Source organism: Symphalangus syndactylus, chromosome 7 (genome assembly GCF_028878055.3).
Source record: "Symphalangus syndactylus isolate Jambi chromosome 7, NHGRI_mSymSyn1-v2.1_pri, whole genome shotgun sequence".
Lineage (NCBI taxonomy): Eukaryota > Metazoa > Chordata > Mammalia > Primates > Hylobatidae > Symphalangus > Symphalangus syndactylus.
Window position 1 is genome coordinate 79,422,595 of NC_072429.2, and position 12,031 is coordinate 79,434,625.

The 12,031-nt window shown below is 40.2% G+C and overlaps 1 protein-coding gene across 18 annotated transcripts in view; it reads right to left on the bottom strand.

Moving 5' to 3' along the window:
* PAG1 (phosphoprotein membrane anchor with glycosphingolipid microdomains 1) overlaps positions 1-12,031 on the bottom strand; it is a 147,174-nt gene that overhangs the window by 86,192 nt on the left and 48,951 nt on the right. The window contains exon 1 of one of the 18 annotated variants that reach the window (XM_063643353.1): positions 9,570-9,640. The exons of the other annotated variants lie outside the window; for them this stretch is intronic. The gene's annotated coding sequence lies outside the window, so the exon portion shown is untranslated. Of the gene's footprint in view, positions 1-9,569; positions 9,641-12,031 lie in introns of those variants that run through there. 18 annotated transcript variants of the gene reach the window in all.

Here is a 12,031-nt window from a genome sequence, read left to right on the forward strand (position 1 = left end):
TCAGCTTGCAGGTCATAGTTTGCCAACCCTAAATTAGATGGCAAATGAAGCCCTGGGAATGGATAAGATCACCCAGGAAGAACATATGTGCATAAGGCAAATTTCTATGCTATGAAATTTGAAAACATGTAATTGTGAATTTCCATTCAGTTCAATAAGGATATATCCCACATACAAGGCCTTGCAGTCAGACAGATGGTTCCAAAACCCTGGCTCTGATTCATACTGACTGTGTGAGAAATGGGGCAAGTTATCTAACCTCTGAGGCTCAGATGCCTTGACTGCAAAATGAGGATAATGACTCTAACAGCTAACACGAGGCACAGGTTCAAGAGTATATTAATATTTCCCTGTAATCCCAGCACTTTGGGAGGCCGAGGCGAACAGATCATGAGGTCAGGAGATCGAGACCATCCTGGCTAACACGGTGAAACCCCCCTCTACTAAAAATATAAAAAAAATTAGCCAGGCGTGGTGGTGGGCGCCTGTAGTCCCAGCTACTCAGGAGGCTGAGGCAGGAGAGTGGCATGAACCTGGGAGGCGGAGCTTGCAGTGAGCCGAGATGCACCACTGCACAACAGCCTGGGCAACAGAGCGAGACTTCATCTCAAAAAAACAAAAAAAAGTATATTAATATTTCTATCAATCCTCAGAATGAGATACTATTATCTGTTTTATAGATGAGTATACTAAGGCATAGGGGGCCGGAAAACATGTCTAAGTGACACAGCTGGTAAGTAGTGAAAGAGGTCTGATTCCAGCCCAAGGAGTCGGCCCTGTACCCCTCACTCTCAATCATACCTACATTTCAAAAGCTCATGATGAAGACTGGATGGGAGAAGGGGGAACCTTTGGTCACTGCCCTCGGTGTGTAGAAAGAACCCAATGTGGCCATTATTATTAATAACCTTGAGGCACATCAATAGTTTCAGGATACAATGACTAAGCGAAGGTCAGTCCTGTCCAAGACACTAACTCATCACTGAATTAATTTTTGTTGTTGTTGTTGTTGACACAGGATCTTGCTCTGGAGTGAGGCAGTGCAATGATAGGTCACTGCAGCCTACAACTCTTGGGCTCAAGCGATCCTCCCGCCTCAGTCTCCCAAATAGCTGGGACTACAGGAATGTGCCACCATGCCTGGCTAATTTTTAATTTTTTTTGTAGAGACATGGTCTCACTATGTTGCCCACACAGCAGTGCCATTAACTGGGATAGGAAATTCAGGAAGAGGAACTGATTTCAGGGTATAAAATAAACATTTGAAGAATTCAGTTTGGTAAATGAATGAAATGAATGAATTCATCCTGGGGTTCATTTTTTTTTGAAAAATTAAGAACTGACTTTAATTCCATCTTAGCAATAACTGATAGTTAAATACATTTAATAACTGAGTATGTTTCTGGGAAGAAAGTCATTGGTAGCTTGATGGGGATGGCACTGAATCTATAAGTTACCTCGGGCAGTATGGCCATTTTCACGATATTGATTCTTCCTATCCATGAGCATGGAATGTTCTTCCATTTGTTTGTATCCTCTTTTATTTCGTTGAGCAGTGGTTTGTAGTTCTCCTTGAAGAGGTCCTTCGCATCCCTTGTAAAGTGGATTCCTAGGTATTTTATTCTCTTTGAAGCAATTGTGAATGGGAGTTCACTCATGATTTGGCTCTCTGTTTGTCTGTTATTGGTGTATAAGAATGCTTGTGATTTTTTGCACATTGATTTTGTATCCTGAGACTGTGCTGAAGTTGCTTATCAGCTTAAGGAGATTTGGGGCTGAGACGATGGGGTTTTCTAAATATACAATCATGTCATCTGCAAACAGGGACAATTTGACTTCCTCTTTTCCTAATTGAATATCCTTTATTTCTTTCTCCTGCCTGATTGTCCTGGCCAGAACTTCCAACACTGTGTTGAATAGGAGTGGTGAGAGAGGGCATCCCTGTCTTGTGCCAGTTTTCAAAGGGAATGCTTCCAGTTTTTGCCCATTCAGTATGATATTGGCTGTGGGTTTGTCATAAATAGCTCTTATTATTTTGAGATATGTCCCATCAATACCTAATTTATTGAGAGTTTTTAGCATGAAGGGCTGTTGAATTTTCTCAAAGGGCTTTCTTCACAGAATTGGAAAAAACTACTTTAAAGTTCATACGGAACCAAAAAAGAGCCCACATTGCCAAGACAATCCTAAGCCAAAAGAACAAAGCTGGAGGCACCATGCTACCTGACTTCAACTATACTACAAGGCTACAGTAACCAAAACAGCATGGTACTGGTACCAAAACAGATATAGACCAATGGAACAGAACAGAGCCCTCAGAAATAATACCACACATATACAACCATCTGATCTTTGACAAACCTGACAAAAACAAGAAATGGGGAAAGGATTCCCTATTTAATAAATGGTGTTGGGAAAACTGGCTAGCCATATGTAGAAAGCTGAAACTGGATCTCTACCTTACACCTTATACAAAAATTAATTCAAGATGGATTAAAGACTTAAATGTTAGACCTAAAATCATAAAAACCCTAGAAGAAAACCTAGGCAATACCATCCAGGACATAGGCATGGGCAAGGACTTCATGTCTAAAACACCAAAAGCAATGGCAACAAAAGCCAAAATTGACAAATGGGATCTAATTAAACTAAAGAGCTTCTTCACAGCAAAAGAAACTACCATCAGAGTGAACAGGCAACCTACAGAATGGGAAAAATATTTGCAATCTACTCATCTGAAAAAGGGCTAACATCCAGAATCTACAAAGAACCGAAACAAATTTACAAGAAAAAACAAACAACCCCATCAAAAAGTGGGCAAAGGATATGAACAGACACTTCTCAAAAGAAGACATTTATGCAGCCAACAGACACATGAAAAAGTGCTCATCATCACTGGCCATCAGAGAAATGCAAATCAAAACCACAATGAGATACCATCTCACACCAGTCAGAATGGTGATCATTAAAAAGTCAAGAAACAACAGGTGCTGGAGAGGATGTGGAGAAATAGGAACACTTTTACACTGTTGGTGGGACTGTAAACTAGTTTAACCATTGTGGAAGACAGTGTGGCGATTCCTCAAGGGTCTAGAACTAGAAATACCATTGAATCAGCCATCCCATTACTAAGCATATACCCAAAGGATTATAAATCATGCTGCTATAAAGACACATGCACACATATGTTCATTGTGGCACTATTCACAATAGCAAAGACTTGGAACCAACCCAAATGTCCATCAATGATAGACTGGATTAAGAAAATGTGGCGCATGTACACCATGGAATACTATGCAGCCATAAAAAAGGATGAGTTTATGTCCTTTGTAGGGACATGGATGAAGCTGAAAACCATCATTCACAGCAAACTACCACAAGGACAAAAAAACAAACACCACATGTTCTCACTCATAGGTGGGAATTGAACAATGAGAACACTTGGACACAGGAAGGGGAACATCACACACAGGGGCCTGTCATGGGGTGGGGGGAGCGGGGAGGGATAGCATTAGGAGATATACCTAATGCAAATGACGAGTTAATGGGTGCAGCACACCAACATGGCACATGTATACATACGTAACAAACCTGCACGTTGTGCACATGTACCCTAGAACTTAAAGTATAATAAAAAAAAATAACTGAGTATGTTTCATGTGATTATTAAAATTTTCAGAAATGTTTGGAAAAATAGTATCACTGGTAAAATGTACTACAATATCAAAGTCCAGTCTTTTACTTATAATGTAAATCCCTTTTTCAAGGTAATGACTTTTCTTGTACTTCTTCCTACCATATATATAAATCCTTTGGTAGCCATTGTTTTACCTATCAATAACAAAAGCAAAAATAACTCCAGTCCCATTAGTTAAACTCCTTCTCTAGCAGAAGGGAGTATTTACTGATAACAGTAAATACTGCCTTAAGGGAGGTATCAAAAACTTGCCAAGAGAAGTGACATGGAAGGGATTAGGGAACTTTTTGCAGAGGAGGGGAGATTTGAGCTGGACCTTAGTGCATATATAGGAATTCTTCGGTGAGAGATTTCTTTGTTCATTTTTCCCCAATCCTAATCTTAGTTCCTGCTAAGATTAAATGAGTGTTAAACCATAATCTACCACGGACCCAAAAAGGGACCTGTAGATTCTTACAGCAGTTTCGAACAACAGCAGCACAAAGAAAAGAAACCATCCTTCTGCAGGTTTCAATGTGTGTACATAAAGGAGAATAAAGCAAAATTTACTAGGAATACTTGGGAAAACAAACAAAAAAATGCCAGGCAAATGGTAATAAAAGCTGATACTATTTTCTTTCTTAATATCCCCACTTAGGGGAAAGACAGACTGAAAATTAACAATAGAATTGATTTGGGGGTCCTTTTAAAGCTGGTGGTGTGTGCCTGCAGGAGGCTAAGGCAGGAGGATCGCTTGAGCCTAGGAGTTGGAGGCTGCGCTGAGGTATGATTACACCATTACACTCCAACCTGGGCACCAGAGCAAGACCTTTTAAAGTTGGTGTTAGAAATTCAGGCCAGGCCTGGTGGCTCACGCCTGTAATCACAATGCTTTGGGAGGCCAAAGTGAAAGGATCACTTGAGGCCAGGAGTTTGTGACCAGCCTGAGCAACATAGAAAGACCCTGTCTTTACAAAAGATAAAAAAGTAGCCAGGCATTGTGGTGTGCACCTGTAGTCCCAGCTACTTGGGAAGGCTAAGGCAGGAGGGTTGTTTGAGCCTAGGAGTTGGAGGCTGCACTGAGGTATGATTATACCATTGCACCCCAACCTGGGCAACAGAGCAAGATCCTGTCTCAGAAAATAAATGGATCTTCTTAACTCAATAAGTGTTCTATATAACTATTTCTTTAATAATTGTCAGCATCTTAAATATATACTTCATTGCAAAAGGATTAAATACAATTGTCCCTTGGTATCTGGGGGACTGGTTCTAGAGCCCCCCTCAGATACCAAAATCCCCAGACACTTAAGTATATATACTTAAGTATATATATAGGCGTAGTATTTGCATATAAACTATACACATCCTCCCATGTACTTTAAAACATGTCCAGATTACTTATAATACTTAATACAATGTAAATGCTATGTAAGTAGTTGATATACTGCATTGTTTAGAGAATAACAAGAAATAAATTTGTACACATTCAGTACAGAGGCAAGCATTCTTTTTGTTTTTTTCTTTGAATACTTTGAATTAGAGGTTGGTTGAATCCATGGATGTGGAACCCAGAGATACAGAGGGCCAACTGTAAATGTTGCTTCTGTTTAGATAAAAATATTACAGCATTTTATAAAATTCAAATATGCCTGAGGTGCTATGTTACTACCAGAAATTGAAAGACCAGTATTTACAGCACAAAATTAAACATACCTCCTGCTTGGAAGAAGTAAGTCAGGGTTTGTTTGCCTGGAGTCCTATAGGTAGGTGCCAACAGGATCTTGGCCAACTTTCAGAGGGTCTGTAAACTACCTGCAATTATGTCAAATTTTCTGTGCATGTGTCTTTCTTCAGACAGTCTAGAATATTCATTAGCTTCTCGAAGGAGTCTATTATCTCCCCATAGCTAAATCAGCCTCTGCAAAAAGGTCTCCCTAAAGCACATTTATCTTGCTTTAAAAGCTTAAGTATTTTGGGGCTGGGTGTTGCGGCTCATGCCTGTAATCCCAGCACTTTGGGAGGCCAATTACCTAAGGTCAGTAGTTCAAGACGAGCCTGGCCAACATGGTGAAACCTCATCTCTACTAAAAATGCAAAAATTAGCTGGGTGTGGGAGTGCACACCTGTAATCCCAGCTACTTGTGGGGTGCTGAGGTAGGAAGATCGCTTGAACCCAGGAGGTGGAGGTTGCAGTGAGCCGAGATTGCACTACTGCACTCCAGCCTGGGCAAAAAGAGTGAGATTCCACCTAAAAAAAAAAAAAAAAAAGCCTAAATATTTTTTTAACCCCCTGCCTCTGAAAAAAATTAAAAAGTCTGATTATCCATCCAAATTAAGCAGGTAAATATTTGTGTTTCTGCACTAGACCACTGGCGTTAGATCAAAAAATCAAAATTTTGTCCATTAGTAAGAAGGCAGGGTTACTCATTCTTAACTTAGCATTGTAAAACAATTCAGTGTTTTCAGGCATCTAGCTTTTTTATAAAACTCAAAAGAGACAAAAATCAATAAATACCCTGAGCTAAGGACTTCTGAAATGTGTAACTATTAATTAGTATACCTAACTTTTAAATTAATCTATATAATTAACTCTACCTGAAAGTCAAAGAGCAGAGCAGCCACGGATGTTTTTCTTATAGGTTGATTATTTTTTTTGAGATAAACCACAGCAAGTTGATGGCAAAATTAAAGGATTGAGAATTCCTGCTATTCCATTCACAGGCAATAATCCATTCTCTTAATAAATGAAAGGTATTTTAGAATAGAAGAAAGCTATTCTTTCCAGAACAAAATAAATTTCTCTCAGGGATTAGATTTTGGAGACTTTATGGCATGTACAAAAGGCTTTTGATATATCCCCCTGCTAATTTAATTTACTGCCTTTGCTCTGTTAATAGCGAAAACCAGTTTGGAATACCTTCTCTATATTATTGAAAATCAATGAGCAGGAGTCTCACTAATACATTGAGGCCACAAATGTATAAAAGGTCACTACTTCAAAGTGTGAAAGATGGTTGAAAACAAGTTGAGCTTAAATTAGGGAGTAAGTAGCAAAGGCCCTGAGAGATTCAAAAGCTGTTTTTTGTTTTACCTGAAACTATCCAATAAGCATTACCTTTGATGACCACAGAACCAACATTTGCTTGTGTTAACCTGACATAAGGGCCCATAAAATTGTATTTAACAGGCTCTACAGCAGCCTCTCTGCTCCGTTGAAAGAATAGCTTCATTCATACACATTCCAAATTATATCTGTTTTGCATAAATGAAGTAGACTTTGTAGAAAAGACTGGATTCATTATCATGTAAAATACAGCCATTAGCAGAAAATCTAGTAACTCTATTCCCAGACATAACAAGATTAGACTCAGGCTACTGGGCTGGAAGTGGGGGGATGAGAAGTGAAGTGTTCTTAAAGCCTTCCTTCTTATAGCATTACTCACGGGGGTAAATTAAATAACAGTAGCAAAAAAGGAAGCTACAACACGCTATTACTCAGGTCTACCATCAGAGCAGAACATTCTGGCCAATTGATCTTGAGGGTTAACACCAGCATAGGAAAGACTTAAATGTCTATACGTTTCTCTCTCAAAACCTTTCTTAAGCTCTCTTGTGGCTGGAAAATTTGATAGGACTCACTTGCCACAAATGCTTATCATGTTGACATACAGTAGTTGTGTTATCATCATACTAATCAGATGCTGCAACTAGGCAGTAAAGGCTGATTAATGATGGAAATTCAGAGAATACAGTACCACAGATTCCAAAACAAGGGCCTAATTCTAGGCAATGATGACGAAATGCTCTCAAGGTCAGGCACAGGGGTAGGTCCAAAGGAGAAAGCCCGCATATGGAACATCTAAAGAATGCCTACTCAATGCCAGGTACAGCTCCAGGCACTCAGGACACGGGGTGAACAAAACAGATGGGGTCTTAGCACCTTGTAGGTGAAGACTGACAAAAGACTAACACCAAAGTATCAGATAGGGAACATTTAAAAGGTAAAAAAGGAAAGGTGAGAGTGTCTTGTGGGGTTTCCTGAGCCATGGATGCTTGGGGAAGTCCTCTCTGAAAAGGTAGCCCTTAGGCGGGGATCTGAATGACAAGAAGGAGCCATCCTCGGCCGGACGTGGTGGCTCACGCTTGTAATCCCAGCATTTTGGGAGGCCGAGGCGGGCGGATCACGAGGTCAGGAGATCGAGACCATGGTGAAACTCCGTCTCTACTAAAAATACAAAAAATTAGCCGGGCGTGGTGGCGGGCGCCTGTAGTCCCAGCTACTCAGAGAGGCTGAGGCAGGAGAATGGCATGAACCCGGGAGGTGGAGCTTGCAGTGAGCCGAGATTGCGCCACTGCCCTCCAGCCTGGGTGACAGAGCAAGACTCCATCTCAAAAAAAAAAAAGAAGGAGCCATCCTCTATGCTTTCAACCTATAAAAGCCATCTTTCATGGGAAAATGATGATAGACAGCAAACGGGAGGGAGCAGTTTAGTCTTGTAATTCAGTGGTTTTCATCATTTCTGGTGTCTTTGAGGCATATTTTCAAATATTACCATATTTATTATATTAACAGATTATAAAACAAAGCAATTTAAAATGAGTCAACAATAATTACAATCCAGCCACTCTCGACACTTCAGCTAACAACACCTCAGTTATCTATAAAAGTACCCACGCTCATCGCGATAGTCACCAGTTGACATCAATTCTTAGGTGCTATCTGTGGTCTATGCCACATTCTCATATACTCAGGAGGCAAACTTAACTCTGTTAAAGTAGATGGGAGTTCTTTTGTTAGCAGAAGTTTAAGAACACACTAAATTCCTTGCATTTACACCTGTTTTCTGTAAACATAACCTGTTTGGCCTAATACTTGTCTAACAACATCTTAATGGTATATATACATTTCATAAACTATATGTATTTAGCTATAAAAAATACACGTAAACATTCATATTGGCAGCATGCCTTTGGCCATGGGGCATCAGATGGGTAATGGCAAAGGATCACATGAATGAAATCGCAAACCCATTTCTAATATTCTGTTTTCCAGTTATCCCATCATCAGATATTTTTCATTTTTCACATAAATCTCAATCTTTTGGTTCTTCCCTTATAAGAAACATTAGAAAAAAAATTTATTTATTTAATTTACTGCTGGCTGATTTGTCATAGTTGAAGCCACCATAGACAGGGTTAACTTTATTCTTTCAACAAAAATCTTTTTTTTTTTTTTTTTTAAGAGATGGGGTTTCTTTGCCCAGGCTGGAGTACATAGTTCACTGCAGCCTCAAACTCCAGGACTCAGGTGATCCTCCTACCTCGGCCTCTTGAGTCGATGGGATTAAGGGCACAAGTCTTTTATCAGGAATCTTCAGAAGCACATTAGCACCATAATTAAATTTCACTATGGCTGGTCTAAAATCTATTTCAGAAAATATTATGAAATTATGAGAGTTTCCTGCTTGGCAAAGTGCTATGCCACATAGCATTTTATTTATTTTAAAAATCCACTAAAGAAAGGGAGAAAGGGAAGATGATGAAAAAAGTGAAAGGAAGGAAACATGTAAGTGGATGAATAGTGCAGAGCTGCCCCTTTTCTTAGTCGTGAATAACGAAACTTGGAATTTAAATATCTAAAATGAAAGCCCTATTTGGAACTGAGTCATCTCTCCCGGTGGGCCTGGGCAGGGCCGTTCCAGCCTGTGTGGTCTCTTCTATTTGAGGCTCAGATAAGGCCATGAGAGCCAGGTGCTTCCTTCTTAGGGCAATACTGGCACTAAGGAGTTGGGGGAGGGTTTTTATTCCTAAAGTGGCAGGCCCACAAAAGAAATATCTTTTTTCATGACATGAAAAAGGAACATGGAAGGCAGCCACAGCTTCATTAAACCTTGCTCAAGAGACTGGTCTGGAGCTCTCTGCGACTGAACAGGAGAGGCCTCAGTGAGCATCTCTGGCCACCTGCAAGACACAAAGACCCAACAGGGAAATCCTTTCTCCACTGGTGAGGATGGAGCTTTCATAAGATGGAGTGGGAGTCTCTAAAAAAAATTTTAAAAAGTTTTTTTTTTTTTTTTTTTTTTTTTTTTTTTTTTTTTAAGTACTATAACCTGTGGTTGATCCTAGAAATCCAGCATTCAAAATCACCTTATGTTAGTAATTTGGATGTGACAGGTGTCTGGCTGTGAAAGTATCACTCCATTAACGACCAGGTGTTTCGTGAAAAGGTCATATATGCAAAGCGACCCCCAAACACAGAAGGAGTCAAGAAACCAAAGAAGGAGGCAGACAAGTCCATCTTGTCGTTACAGGGTGATTTTATTGGGGAACTTGTGGACAGGAGCATGGTCTTGGGTAGCCACAAGACAAGTAGATCTCCTCGTCATTAGACCCCCAGACCCAAGGATTATATACCCAGGGAAGAGGTACACATGCTCCAGAGGAAATGAGTAGGAATTTGATCTAAGGGCAGGATTTACAGTAAGTACCAGTATATCAAGGTTGATCTGCTCTAAGGGCAGGATTTATGGTAGGTATGTGCTCTTACACAAGGAACAAAAGATAAACTGGAAATCTCAGAGCATTCCTGGAACTGTTAATAAGAAGTCAACATGGTAGATTAGCTTACAAGATAGAATTACTTTAGCTTCCACACCGGGGTTGACTTGGGGAGCCAAGAGGACCTCTAAAGCAGTGGTCCCCAACCATTCTGGCACCAGGGACTGGTTTCATGGAAGACAACTTTTCCACAGACAGGGGAAGTGAGGATGTTTTCGGGATGAAACTGTTCCACTCAGATCATCATAAGGAGTGCACAACCTAGATCCCTCACATGTGCAGTTCACAATAGAGTCCGTGCTTCTGTGAGAATCTAATGCCACCACTGATCTGACAGCGGCTGGCCCACCGCTCACCTCCTGCTGTGTGGCCTGGTTCCTGCAAAGGCTGAAAACCCCTGCTCTAAAGGAACCAAACACAGGGTCAAGGAGGATGACTTCCTAATCAGCTTCCTATAGGAGTGCATAATTAATTTATGCTAAAAGAGCAAAAACATACTATTAAAGAATATAAAGCAGATTATATTGGAAGAATGTAAAAAAAGGCCTTGAAGGACTTAACTAAAGCTAATTAGAAAACCTAACACACAGACCTTAACATAAACGGTTAGATTCCATACAGTTAACTCTCTCTTCTTCAAATAGGTCCTCTAGTGTGCTTTTCATGTCAGGCACCTCGAGTTTTCACTGAAGCAGAGACCGCAGCCTCGGTCCTCCAAAAGTAGTTCTTACAATCTTCTCAAGACATCCATTCATGAAGTGAATAGCAATCAATGCTCTTGGAGCTTAATGGGAAAAACTCGAAGACACTGAAATGCCACCAGGTTATCTCCATGCCTGAGGCTGATGAGGCAAAGGAGAAAAACTGTGACCAGCAGCGAACAGGTACTGTAGTGAATGGCATTTATATGCTTTCCCTTCTAATTCCTAGAATCCTCCTCTGCAGAGGCTCCCAGTGTAGCTACCATTGGAGAGGAAACGGCAGAGATCCAAAGAGACAGGACCTTCAAGGCTTCTCCCAAACCTCTGTCAAGGGATCTGGGCCATCCTGGGAGCCAGAGACCTGACAGAGCACCAGCTGCTCTCGGGGGGAGGCACTCAAGGCCCCAGCCTCTAACTGGAGCTGTGTCCCCCCTGGCCCCCTTGGTGTCCTCAATGGCACAATTTCTAAGAAAACTGTGTGGCTCCTGGTAGCTGAGCTAATCATCTGAAATCTTTTCACAGAAAGTCACAGGCTTTTAAAACTGGAACAAACCTTATTCTTCATGAAGAAATAATCCTCACTTCTGCATTCTTTTTTTTCTCTTTTCACTTCCTTTTCTTCTTCTTCTTTTTTTTTTTTTTTTTTTTTTTTTTTTTAGTATCAACTAGTTACTTTCAAACGGAAGAGTCCTGATGTATGGAAGTCTATGGAAATCAAGAAGTGAATATCTGCCAATTTCTCACAAACTCACTGTTATTTAAATTAAGAAAAAAACAACAATATAAACAAAATGTCCCAAAGTTCAGAAACTCGCCATAGGTCACAAAGCAGCCAAGAGTGGACAATGAAACTAGCTTTTACGTCACCTGACTCTCCAGCCAGTTCTACTGTGCTAAGATCAGACCGCTAATAAAAAACTGGATATTTAAAATTCCAAATGGTGCCATTCTAGTCATTAGAAGCATTTTTCAACCATAGGGAAAAAAATCACTTAATGTTGAGGCAAAAGTCAGGGCATATTTTCTTTAAGTTAAAAAAGCCTAACAATAATTTTTATATCATAAACACTTTTAAAACAGAATTGACTATTTT